This window comes from Corylus avellana, chromosome ca3 (assembly GCF_901000735.1).
Source record: "Corylus avellana chromosome ca3, CavTom2PMs-1.0".
Taxonomy (NCBI): Eukaryota; Viridiplantae; Streptophyta; class Magnoliopsida; order Fagales; family Betulaceae; genus Corylus; species Corylus avellana.
In genome coordinates this window covers 21,072,337-21,084,499 of record NC_081543.1, presented here as the reverse complement: position 1 = coordinate 21,084,499, position 12,163 = coordinate 21,072,337, and the positions used below count along the sequence as shown (strand labels likewise).

General features: G+C 40.2%; 1 non-coding gene across 1 annotated transcript; it reads right to left on the bottom strand.

The window, feature by feature from the left end:
- Positions 1–379: 379 nt before the first annotated feature.
- On the bottom strand, positions 380–485 carry LOC132176758 (small nucleolar RNA R71). Its single transcript, XR_009439611.1, has one exon. It is a non-coding gene; the product is annotated as a small nucleolar RNA R71 (small nucleolar RNA).
- Positions 486–12,163: the final 11,678 nt, after the last annotated feature.

The following is a 12,163-nucleotide window of genomic DNA, read 5'->3' as shown; positions in this document are numbered from 1 at the left end:
GCTACTTCTTGTGCGCACGAGCACATGCCTTGCGCTCGTCTGGTCCTTGCTTATAGTGCGCTCGATTACAGCTTTTTCCAAAATTGCTCTTTAAGCATGATACTTCCAAAATTGCTTCATTTTCTTCCAAAAGCCTACAAAAACATATAAAGCACATAGAAGAACTAAATTGGCATAAACTAACAAAACTAAGGAATTAACAAATATAAGTTAAGGGCTAAAATATGAATATTTTGGCACTTAACAGTGGTAATCAATGTTGTTTAACAAACAACACCTATGTTTTGGTATAATTCCTTGCTTGCAGATTCCATTCATACTTGGGAAGAGTTGTCTAATAAGTTCCTAAAGAAGTTTTTTCCAGCTCAAAAGACAAGGCAGCTTAGAAGGGAGATTCAATCTTTACAACAAAGAGATGGAGACCTTTCCTTTGAAGCATGGGGACACTTCAATGAACTGCTTCTCAAATGTCCTCATCACAATCTACCTCAAGATGATTAGGTACAAGCTTTTTATGAAGGTTTAAATGACATTAACAAGGGTAATGTTGATTCAACTTGTGGAGGTGTGCTTATGGAAAAAAGCAGTGAGGAAGCCATAGAGCTCTTCGAGACATTGAGTGAGCACTCCCAACAATTCTCATCCATACGGAGGCAAGGAGTAAAGAGCAAGGGCATGTATGAAGTAAACACAAATAACGGAGTGCAAAGTCAGATGGCTATCATGTAGAAGACATTAAATATCTTGAAAACTCTATGACTACTCAAAACATCTCTCCTGTTCAGCAAGCTACTCAACTCCAGGCATGTGCCATATGTTCTCATTCAAATCACACTACTGAGACTTGTCCTTTGTATCCATTTGCAGATCAGGAGAAAGCAAACTATGTGGGACAGAATAGTTATCCTCCCAAGAACAATCCATACTCCAACATCTAGGGTCGCAAAAGCACCCCAACTTCTCATGGAGTAACAATCAGAATGCTCTAAACCCTCAAGGGCAGTAGAGGAACTCCCAACAAGCAGTCCAACTAGTTCAAGACTCAAAGAAGAATGACTTGGAGAGTATGATACTAACACTGGCGACTTCACAACAATGAATGATGACTTCACAAGAAGAGTTTATGGTGGAGCAAAGACAATTTTGGACAGATCAATGACAAGTCAATGCACAGACCAACCAATCTATACAAAAACTGAAAGCACAAATGGGGCAAATGGCCAGGGAGCTGAGTGAAAGAAGTAGGGTAAATTTCCAGCCCAAACAATACCTAATCCAGAAGGTCACCAGGAACTGAAAGCTGTAACAACTCTCAGAAATGGCAAGATCATAGGAACTGAAGAGACAGCTCAAGCATCTCCAGAGGCAGCCTCCACTTCCAAGGTTAGTAAAATGGAGAAGGTGAATGCACAACCCTTCCCTCAAAGGTTAGTAAAGCCAAAGAAAGAAAAACAACTTCTTGACATTTTTTAGACTTTGAGAAAAGTAGAGATTAACATTCCTTTATTAGATGCAATTAAACAAATTCCTTCATATGCCAAATTTTTAAAAGATTGTTGCACTAATAAAAGGAAGCCTCAGGAGCATGAAACAGTGGCTTTATGTTGTGCAAATATCTACCTAAATTAATAGGTAAATAATTGTACGTTTTACCTGCAAGTGCGCAAGGTCAACATAGTAGTATATGGTGCAAGTACAGGATCATTCCCACGAGGATTGCTGAATTTTCGTTTAAAAATAAATTCCTTAAGTAAAACAAAGATTGATTGTCTAAGTGATGATAATAAAAGGTAGGGCTTTGATATCCACCACTAATTATATTTAGCTAGTATAACAATATGCCAATGCTTTGATCATGTTATGCATATCTAATGTTTGTCAACCTAAGGGCATGGCGTATACTCCTAAGGCTATAGATTTCCCTAAGGAACGAGTTAGGTATGGTGTATACTCTAACTCTTTTCTTTTCAAAGGGATTTAGCATGATGTTTACTAAGTTGTTCCTTAGGAAAGCATATGTTCTATGGAAATCGACAAACACATGAGGCCTAGGGCATGGCATATACTCCCGGTTCCCCATGTTGATTAACCCAAGAATCGCGGTGTGGATTCTTTTGTTACTTCTATTAAACCCTGGACTCGGCCATCCAAATTGATTTAACTAACTAGTCCATACCACATGCATATGTTGATAAAGCACACACATATGAGGAATTCATGCAAGTAGGTGTTAACCAAGTTAAATAGCACAACAAGATCATTACAAGGGTGCCAATATTGAAATATTAACTAAACATAACTAGAGCTTCAATCAAGCCCTACTAATTAAATTAGCTACACATAAAATTGATGTTAAACATCTTCATAAAGAAAAGAAAAGAAAGGAAAAGAATAAACCCGAGACTTGAACTTGAAGAGCTCCTATTCTTCACCTTACCAAGTATATCTATTCTAGAGGCTTAGGGGTCTATTTATAGGCTTTAGAAGTCCTTGACAAAGTAGTAAACCTAGGGATTTTGTAGGGTTTCAAAACCTATTACAATTGGGGGTTGGAAAACCCTAAATTGGAAAGAAAGACATTTTGGCCGCCACTTGATGTGTCTCATGCGCACGGGTGCGATCGATCGCAACCTGTGTAAGCTCGATCGCAGGTCTGCGATCGATCCTTCTTCTGTCATGTGCTCGATCGCTCCTAGCCTGATTTGTGTTTGTTCTTCTCGGGTACTGCGCTCGATCGCAGGTACCGTGCGATCGATCACAGTGTCAGAGAGCTCCCAATTTTCCCAACTTCTCTTTTTTGAGCCCAAATCATCTAGATTTACTTCATTTTCTTCCAAAAGCCTACAAAAGTATGAAAAACATAAAAAGAAATTAAAATGACCTAATTAACCAAAACCAAAGGATTAAAACATGCAAGTTAAGGGCTGAAAATATGAATATTTTAGCACTTATCACACCCCTAAAGTTACATATTGCTAGTCCCTTAGCAATATAAAACTAAAAACAAGAATGAAAAAATAGAACACAAAAGATAAATCCATATTTCGTGGGATGTACAATTGCATTTAGCGTATGCAACAAGCCTTTTAAACCCTAGTGGACGAGTGAAGTCTCGTGAGGGTTTTTCAGAAATGTTACCCATAAACATCATGCACAGTTCATGTTAATTCAAAAACTAAAGCATCACTTCAAGATCATGATTTTCATTCATTAACAAGCTTAAAAAGATGAACTCCATCTTCATAATGAATTGGAATCTCGAGGTGCAATTACTTACAAAGGACATGCTAAAACATCACAAGTTCGAAAACAGTGTACAGTGAATTTAGCACAAAATTATGAGGCTTCCAAGTCTTTCCAATGTGTAATGTCTCCATGTCTCAAAATTCACTGAAATTCCTATTATAATGACACAATGACATATTCTTTTTCTCTTCCCTTTTTTTTTTTTGGTCAGGTTGTGCAATGTTGGTTCCCTTTAGCTTTCTAATTGACCCTTGTAGCGAGTGTTAAGTCAATGGCTCCCAAACCAGGTGGTTTTAGGGCATTAGGTGTAGAGACACCCGTAAGGCCCTACTAACTCGAGTCGAAAAGGCTACAAAACCAACTAACCATGACATTGATCAAATCAACATTTTTCAACTTTTGACGTGAACACTCAATACTTTGAGGCAAGACGTCCAGTTACTCAGTGAAAAGCCATCAATGATCATTTATTTCACATCTTTTTTTTTTTTTTTTCACAATATATGCCATAGTGTCATCTAATAAGTCATCCAATTTCATCCAAGATGCAGAAACACACATATCAGACCTCATGTCATACCTCACAGATTATGTGCTAATGTGCTTGTGTGATCAGATCAAACATGTGATTTCTCAATTGTCTTAAACAAGTAATCAAACTAACAGATTCACTCATCAGATCATGTGTTCAAAATTTTAAGCTCACTGTTGAAGTCAAGCCACAATTCTTTCTAGATCAACTTAAAATTTTCGAGCAAAGATGAACATGCATGAACTTTTTTTTTTTTTTTTTTTTCAAATAAACAAACAACACACAAAACAAATAACATGAAATTGGGACAAAGTGTGTGTGAACAATCATGCATGTGTGCCCTTACCCCCAAACTTAAGTAACACATTGTCCTCAATGTGTCTAAGAAAAGGAAAGAATGTACTCGGGAGATGGTCGATATGATCTTGGAAAGCATGGCTCATAGCACACCCCCAAACTTGAAGTGAAGCATACTTGTCCCTGCAAAATAAGAAAACACACAAACAAGTAAAAAGGAACAAAACTAAAACTAATTAAAAATTGAACTGAAAACACATTAAACAAAAGAAAAGGATAAACTATGGGCTGCCTCCCATGAGCGCTAAGTTTTACGTCTTCAGCCAGACAGTGGTCCTAGCTTCTTGCTGTCTAGAAGTAGATGTTCCAGATGGTGGTGGCAAACGGCTAAGGATGGACCGCATCAATTCTTCCAAGGCAGCTAATCGTTGATCCATTAGTACTTTATCTTCCTGAGCCTCCCTTCTTTGATTAGCTAGCTCTCTTCGAAGGCCCGCCATCTCTTCACAAAGGGAGCGGTATTGTGCGGCTTGAAAAATGATTGGGGCCTCCTCCTCCTCTGCTGCTGCCCGCTCAGCTGTCGATTCATCTTCGGCCATTGGCTCGGCCTCACTCTCTTCCTCACCAACTACTAGTGCTAGAGGTGCCCGGGGCATATGGGAGCAGCTCTTGTTCTAATGGTGAATGCCAAATATGGGAGTGGTAGTGACTAGCTCATCAGCTGTGGTGCCCTTGATGCCTTTCTTCCGGAGGATATAGGTGATGAGGTATGGAAAAGGCAACCCCCATGAATGAGTGGACTCTGCTCCCCCAATGTGCACTCCATTCCAAAATTTATGTATTTGGTTCCAAATGATGTCGGGAATGGAGTACCAAGCATCCTTGTGGAAGGCGTAGAGAGTTTTGAGAAATTGATCACGCCTTTGAGTTTTGTGTCCCAAGGGGAAGGCATTGCGGTGTAGTATGGAGTCCACAAACCAAAGCCTTCGTGGTAGCTTGGACTGGCTACCTGCATTATGGTGGGCATCAACATAGTGCCCTTGGCACATGTCCTCAATGATTTCCGCCACATAGTATCAGGGCAGTTGCTCGGCAAGATGTGCGGCTTCTGGAGGATGTTCATCATTGCGTTGAAGGGCGGCGGCAATGTCGGCCCTAGTCACATCAATAACTTGGCCTTGCACCTTTGACGAGAGAGCAACCGAATTGTCACAGTCATGGGAAAGTTTGGCAGAGAATTCAATGACCAACTTCCGGTAGGCAGTGGAGGTGACTAGTTTGAATAGCTTCTTGAGTCCCCTTCGCTTAAACTCGGTGACCGCCCATTGAGTCACCTCATGGTTTTGAAAGTCTTCGCTAATGGCGAAGGTAGTTTCAAACAGTAGCTCCCGCTCTTCAAAAGTGGGCGGGGGAGAAATAGCTTAGGCCTCGGACCCACGGGAGGATGAAGCACGGGTTCTAGGCAGTTTGAGCTTGAGTGGGGATTTTTATCGAACAGTTGGTGTGCACTAGAGATGGTCAAGTTTGCAATACAAGGCAACACCACTCAAAACCCCCTGCAAACACACAAAAACCAACACAGATCGACAATCTAGGTGTATAAACACCCACACTGTGCTAAAATTGAAAAGAAAAAATGGGGATAGGGGTGGTCGGAGTTGGGTTGTTGATGGGAATGGTGAAGGGGTTGTGGGTAATGTGGTGGAAAAGTCGTGGTATGGTGGTATGGTGGCCAGAGAGGTGATCCGTGTGGTGGTTGTGTGGTGGAAATCGTGAAAAATAGGAGAAAAATGGGAGTAAGAGTGTGTTGGAGGTGGGTGTAGGGAGAACTTATACGGCGCCGGGAGAAAGAGTTGTGAGGCAAGGGGGAAAAGTGACCTAAAATTGGTCACGTGCCCTGCTATTCGAGTGTGCTCGATCGCATTCGGCCAAAGGTGTGCGTGTGCGGGTGATGTGCGCTCGATCGCACCCGAGGTACGTTTGATCGCACTAACAGAATGTTTAAGGCCATCACTCAGTCACTGCGCTCGATCGCATACTTGTTGCAATCGTTCGTACCAACAGAATGTCAAAACTTTTATTTTTTATTTTTTTTATATACCTTATGGACAACAATGAAAAAGAAAACACACAGGATAAGTGAGACACATGTAAAGTAAAGTAAGTAATATGAAGAAAACAAGAGGGGAAAATGTACCGCCTTTAGTGGCCTCAGTACCACTGTTTTGAGTAGATGCGCTTGAGGTTGTGGACTGCTCAAACGTGTCTACTTGTGACTGTAATGTTTCTAGTGTGAAGAGTTGCACTTGAGCTCTTCAGAATTTGGCTCAAGTGCCCTTGGTGGTGTAGGAATAGGACCTCTAAGAACTGTGGCTGCCTTCAGCTACTGGTGACTGCCTCTCACTCAGCTCCTTTGCCATCTGACCCATTTGCACTTCCAGTCTTTGAATGGCTTGATCAGTCTTTGTATTGAATATTTTTTTATCAGCCCTGAATTGCTGTTGTGAAGTCCCCAGGTTGTGTATCATATTCTCCAGTTGGTTCATCTTTGACTCTTGAGTTGGTTGGCTTGCTTGTTGGGGCTCTTTCTGCTATCCTTGATTATTACTCCAAGAGAAATTTGGATGGTTGCACCATCCTGGATTGTAAGTATTGGAGTATGGGTTGTTCTTGTGGGGGTAATTGTTTTGTCCCACAAAATTCACCTCTTCTTGCTCTGCAAAAGGACACATCTCAGTCGTGTGATCTAAATGGGAACAAATAGCACATACCTGGATTGATGTGTCCTGTTGCAGAGGGGAGATTTTCTGAGCAGTCATGGCCTTGACAATCATGTCCAACTTCTTTTCTACAGCAACAAACTGATTGGTTGATCCCCCATTGAGGTTTACTTCATACATGCCCTTGCTTTTGATTCCTCTCCTTCCTCTTGAACAGAATTGTTGTGAATGCTCACTTAATGTTTCAAAAAGTTCCACAACCTCCTCGCTACTCTTCTCCATAAGTGTTCCTCCACAAGCTGAATCAACCATCCCTTTGTTAGTATCATCTAATCCTTCATAGAAAATTTGTACCTACTCATCTTGACGGATGTTGTGATGTGGGCACTTTAGAAGCAAGGAATTGAAGTGATCCCAGCCCTCAAAGAACAAATCTCCGTCTCGTTGTTGGAACATTTGAAGTTCCCTTTTAAGTTGTTTTGTCTTCTGGGCTGGGAAAAACCTCTTCAGAAACTTGGTGGTTAATTCTTCCCATTATGGATAGAATCTGCAGGCAAGGAATTGTACCACAGTTTAGCATTATCTTTCAAAGAGAAGGGAAGAGGACTAACCTGAGTCTCTCTGGAGTTAGGCCTTGGACATGCTGCAACTTGCATAAATCAAAGAATTCTTTAAGATGCAAGTTAGGATCCTCAGTAGCTGTGCTCGGAAGTGAGTCAATGCATTAAGGATTTGAGGAGAGATATAATAGCTGCCATCCACCTCCGGTTGATATACTATGCATGAGGGTTGATGGAGGTTTGCTGGGACATATGCCTGCTTCATTGCTCTCCTCACCCGTGGTGGATTTGCCTCTAATGGTCTAGGACCAATTGGATTCTCTTGCAAACCTTCCATATCAATTTCTTCTTCTTCTTCTTTGTCTCTAGGTCATTGTCGAATTGTCCATTCAATTTCAGGATCGAGTGGAAGAACGGTTAAGGCTTGAGATCGATGACCTTGCATCAACTGAATTACTTCTTCAGTCAAGCAACTTCAGTGCTGCTGGTCCGGATGCTCCCTGGAACTACGCTCGATCGTAATGCGCTCGATCATACTTGGCTGACGATTAATCGCAGTCACAGAATGGCAATTCGTAACCTAAAACAGAAAACATAAAAGTTAGGGAAAACGAAAAATCTTTTTGATTTTTGATAACATCTAAATTAAAAATTGAAAATTAAAATAACACAGCTAAAGGAAAATAAATCTAAACAAAATTCGCCACAATCCCCGAGAACGGCGCCAAAAACTTGTTGTGCAAATATCTACCTAAATTAATGGGTAAATAATTGTACATTTTACCTGCAAGTGCACAAGGTCAACATTGTAGTATATGGTGCAAGTACAGGATCATTCCCACGAGGATTGCTGAATTTTTGTTTAAAAATAAATTCCTTAAGTAAAACAAAGATTGATTGTCTTACTGATGATAATAAAAGGTAGGGCTTTGATATCCACCACTAATTATATTTAGCTAATATAACAATATGACAATGCTTTGATCTTGTTATGCATATCTAATGTTTGTCAACCTAAGGGCATGGCTTATACTCCTAAGGCTATAGATTTCCCTAAGCAAGGAGTTAGGTATGGCGTATACTCTAACTCTTTTCTTTTCTAAGAGATTTAGCATGATGTATACTAAATTGTTCTTTAGGAAAGCATATGTTCTATGGAAATCGACAAACACATGAGGCCTAGGGCAGGGCATATACTCCTGGTTCCCCATGTTGGTTAACCCAAGAATCACGGTGTGGATTCTTTTGTTACTTCTATTAAACCTAGGACTCATCCAAATTGATTTAACTAACTAGTCCATACCACATGCATATGTTGATCAGGCACAAGCTACACATAAAATTGATGTTAAACATCTTCATAAAGAAAAGAAAAGAAAGGAAAAGAATAAACCTGAGACTTGAACTTGAAGAGCTCCTATTCTTCTGCTTACCAAGTATATCTATTCTAGAGGCTTAAGGGTCTGTTTATAGACTTTAAAAGTCCTTGACAAAGTAGTAAACCTAGGGATTTCATAGGGTTTCAAAACCTATTACAATTGGGAGTTGGCAAACCCTAATATGGAAAGAAAGACATTCTGTCCGCCACTTCATGTGTCTTATGCGCACGGGTATCACAACCCGTGTGGGCTCGATCGCAGGTCTGCGATCGATCCTTCTCCTGTAATGCGCTCGATCGCTCTTGGCCTGATTTGTGTTTGATCTTCTTGAGTACTGCGCTCGATCGTAGGTACCCTGTGATTGATCGCAGTGTCAGAGAGCTCCCAATTTTCCCGACTTCTCTTTTTGAGCCCAAATCATCTAGATTTACTTCATTTTCTTCCAAAAGCCTACAAAAGTATGAAAAACGCAAAAAGGAATTAAAATGACCTAATTAACCAAAACCAAAGGATTAAAACATGCAAGTTAAGGACTGAAAATATGAATATTTTAGCACTTATCACTTTAACAGATGAGGTAAGCGCAGTGCTGTAAAGAAAACTACCACCAAAGCTAAAAGATCTAGGTAGTTTTACCATTTCTTGCAGGATAAGAGATCATCTTTTTGTGCGTTCATTGCTGGATCTAAGAGCAGGGGTCAATTTGCTGCCACACACTGTATCTGAGATACTAGGTTTGGGGGAGCTTCAACCAACTTCTATCACCTTGAAATTGGCAGATAGAAGCATCAAAAAACCAAGAGGTAGACTTGAGGATGTCTTGGTAAAGTTAGGTGAATTTATTTTACCAACTGATTTCATTGTTTTAGATATGGAAGAATCCCCTATGCCATTTCCCTTGCCTATCATCTTAGGAAGACCCTTTATGAGAACTGCTTTATGAGAACTGCTGATACAAAAATTTGTGTGAAAAATGGTACTGTAAGTATGAAGGTAAATGGTGAGAAGTTAGAATTTAAAATATTTGATGCATTGAAATTACCTCAAGATGATCTGGAATGCTTTAATGTATGTATGATCCAAGGTGTTGTTGATGAAGTTTTTCAGGTCCATCACATAGATCCATTGGAGGCCACCCTCACTCACAGTTTCACAAAGCAGGACATTAAGCCAGATCTTGAAGATGTTATCGATGACATCATTGAAGATGTGCACCTCCTTGAGGCCTCTCCACCATATTCAAGTAAGTACATTTCTCCCTTGGAAACTCTTATGCCTACTAATACTACTCTTGTCCCTCCTATTGTCCAGGCACCAAAATTGGAATTGAAGCAGTTGCCACAGCATCTAACATATGCTTACTTGGGAGAGAACAAGACACTACGTGTGATAGTTGCTACAAATCTAAGTTTTGGGGAAGAAGAGAAGCTATTAAGAGTTCTTAGAGAGCATAAAACTGCTTTGGGATGGACTATTGTTGACATCAAGGAAATAAATTCAGCCAAGTGCATGCATCAAATCTTCCTTGAGGACAAAGCAAAGCCAACCAAAGATGCACAAAGAAGACTCAACCCACATATGAAGGAGGTAGTCAAGGCAGAAGTATTGAAACTATTGGATGTTGGCATTATCTACCCCTTCTCAAAGAGTAAGTGGGCAAGTCCAGTTCAAGTAGTTCCAAAGAAAAGTGGGATCACAGTGGTGAAGAATGAAGACGACAAGCTGATACCTACAAGAATAACCACTAGTTTGAGGGTATGCATCGACTACAGAAGGCTGAACAAGGTGACCAGAAAAGATCACTTCCCTCTACCCTTCATTGATCAGATGCTAGAGACGTTAGCTAGCCATAGATACTACTACTTCTTGGATGGGTACAGTGGCTACAACCAGATTGCAATAGCACTAGAGGACCAAGAGAAGACCACCTTCACATATCCTTTTGGCACATTTGCTTATAGAACGATGCCATTTGGATTATGCAATGCACCAACCACCTTTCAAAGATGCATGATGAGCATTTTCTCGGACATGGTGGAGAAATTCATTGTGGTATTTATGGGTGATATTAGTGTTTTTGGTTCTAATTTTGATGAATGCCTTAATCATCCGAAGAGTGTCCTCAAGAGATGTGAAGAATGCAATTTAGTGCTCAATTGGGAAAAATGCCACTTCATGGTTCAACAAGGCATTGTGTTGGGTCATTCCATTTCCAGTAAGGGCAATTAGGTGGATAAGGCCAAGATTGACTTCATCTCCAAACTCCCTCCTCCTATGATAGCAAACGGTGTAAGAAGTTTTCTTGGACATGATGGGTACTATAGAAGGTTCATCAAGGATTTCTCCATGATCTAGACCCCTCTGTGCATTGCTAGCCAAGGATGCCAAGTTTGAATGGTCTGAAGAATGTATGAATGCTTTCAACACACTGAAAAAGCTGTTCACATCTACACCAATAATGATGGAACCTGATTGGAACTTCCCATTTGAGCTCATGTGTGATGCCAGTGATTTGCCTTGGGAGTTGTCTTAGGTCAAAGACTCAATAAGGTACCTCATGCTATTTATTATGCTTCTAGAACATTGAATGATGCTCAGCTAAATTATTCTAATACTATGAAAGAATTGTTAGCCGTCATATTTGCTTTGGAGAAGTTTAGATCATACTTGATTGGTTCTAAGGTTAGAGTATTCACTGACCATGCTGCTTTGAGATATTTGTTTGCCAAGAAAGATGCAAAGCCTAGATTAATCAGATGGGTACTATTACTGCAAGAGTTTGACCTTGAATTTAGAGATAAGAAGGGAAGTGAGAATATGGCGGCAGATCACCTATCCAGGCTACTTCATGAAGAAGAAGGAGAAGAGCTTTTCCTTTCAATGAAAACTTCCCAGATGAGCAGTTATTTATAGTAGATGCCACACTTCTATGGTATGCAGATATTGTTAATTATATAACTACCAAAGCTTTTCCTCCAGGTATGTCTAGTCAAGAAAGGAAGAGGTTGATGTCTATATTTAGACACTACCATTGGGATGACCCCTATCTATTCAAATTCTGCCTTTATCAAATCATCAGAAGGTGTGTTCCAAAGGAGGAGCACTTGAACATATTGTAGCATTGCCATCAGTTTGCTTGTGGAAGACACTTTGGGGCCAAGAGAACTGCTCTTCAGGTATTACAATCTGGTTTTTATTGGCCTAATGTGTTTAAAGATGCCTTTTTGTTTTGCAGCTTTTGTGATAGATGCTCGAGGACAGGTAACATCTTATCCAGATATTAGATGCCATTGCAAAACATTCAAGTGGTAGAGCTCTTTGATATATGGGGTACTGACTTCATGGATCCATTTCCTAACTCATATGGCTATTTACATATTCTTGTGGGTGTGGATTATTGTTAAGTGCCAAAATATTTATATTTTAGCC